The sequence below is a fragment of the Haplochromis burtoni genome, unplaced genomic scaffold (genome assembly GCF_018398535.1).
Source record: "Haplochromis burtoni strain Fernald_Lab_line unplaced genomic scaffold, NCSU_Asbu1 Contig_118, whole genome shotgun sequence".
NCBI lineage: Eukaryota > Metazoa > Chordata > Actinopteri > Cichliformes > Cichlidae > Haplochromis > Haplochromis burtoni.
In genome coordinates this window covers 667598-669453 of record NW_024582479.1, presented here as the reverse complement: position 1 = coordinate 669453, position 1856 = coordinate 667598, and positions in this window count along the sequence as shown.

Below are 1856 nucleotides of genomic sequence, written 5' to 3'. Positions count from 1 at the left end.
TCACAACCTGACACTATCATGAAAGAGCCTGTCCCACTGAAAGAGGGAATACACACTATTTTCTCATCATGCAGCATGTGAAAATAGCAGGAAAATGCCAGACATGTCTGGAAATATATCAGAAAGAGCATTTCTAATGTTGGTGCTTTTAAAAAAAAAGGTTTATCTGAGAGTGAAGAGATTTTCTTTTTCAGCTTTGTGATATGGAGAATAGCCCCGTATCTGCCAAGGTGCCTAAAGCCCCTTGAGCACCTATGTAATCTCACTTTTTGTAGCGCCGCCAAACATGAGCTCCCCATTGCAGTGCTTGGCTAAATGGGACCGACAGCAACAGATTGCCCGCAGCCCATTTACCTTTGGTAATAAAGGCCTCAGTTATCCACTCAGAGTCATTTAGGAGGCTAACTGTAACACACTTTGCCTGTAACCTCGAGCACAAATCACAAACGCTCTTTTCTAAATGTAATAAAATACTTTTCTGCTTCAGTGGTAATTAATAACAATGTTTACAATGGATACTTTGATTCTTAGGCCAGCTATGATTAAAATTCATGCAGTGTCTTAAATAGATTATTATATTATATTAGATTACATTACATTACATTACATTAGATTATTGATTTTGGATTATTGTTAAACATTAATATTTTTGTCAAGACTATACTAGACCACAAAGTGGTTGGTCCTTGTTATCTGTTGGGTTTGTTGAACCTCTCTCTGCTACTAGCATCTCCATTTCCTACTGCTCTTCTTTGTTCCTCTGTGTCTGTTTTCATTTTTCAGTGTTAGCTAATAGCTATATGCCTTTTGGTCTGATGATGATGGTAATTTTTTCTTATATGTTTCGTTGTGGTCTTACCTTTGTTATTTTTCTTTCTTCTCTGATTGTCTGCTATGCCTTAATTGTGTCTACCTGTGTCTTATTTCCAAATTAGCCCTGCGAGTACATTTAACCTTGGCTTTCCTTGTCTTTTTTTATTTTAGGATCATCTGGTTTGTGAGTATGTCCTATGTGACTGTGGTTATTAGCTTTTCCCCCTTCCTTTTATTCAGTAAGTAAAGCTCAACTTTGGATTCATTCACCAAGTTTGTTTATCTGCATTTGCATCCCGGTTTGAACTTATGTTAGCTGCATCTACAGCCTACTGCACAACATAAAAACACAACTAGGGAGTTTACTTTATTATTTTACAAAGTAGTAGATACCCCATCAGTGGAGCTGAGAGTGAATAGATGAAAATTTTGGGGCGATTTTCCAGAGAGGACTTGAAGTAAGCCAGGAACAGGTCCTAATCGAAAACTGTTAATTCCAGGCTAAAATAAAAATAGCTTTATCAAACAGACAATTGCTGACTACTGACTCCTGAGGAGGTGTAATATGAAGCAATATTAATGGGTTAGCACATTTGTACATTTGTAGGCTATTTATCACCCAAATTAACTATCAATAAAATCAATTTCAGTTACCTGCTACTGGTGCAACAGCACGAGAATAGATTTAGTGTGTTCTTGGACTCTGTTTTCTCCCCGATAAAGACTTTTATGTGAAATCTAACCACACCATGGAGAATAAAGATATTTTCATTTTATATGATAGTGCAGTGGATTTTTTTGAAGAAGTTGAAGTGTTTCAAATCCAGGAAGCACTCCTTCTTAACAATTCAAAATTAATTTCTGTTGAAGAATTACAGTGATTTCCACATCTCCTTTATAAGGCTGTGGGAGAGTGACAGACCTGAAGACACTGAGTGTCAAACTGTAACATGTAGCTCTCATGTTAAACAGCAGCACTGAGCAGTAAAGCAAATATAACTCAAGATAATAATGTTTTCCACTCAGTGTGCTTCTGATAATCA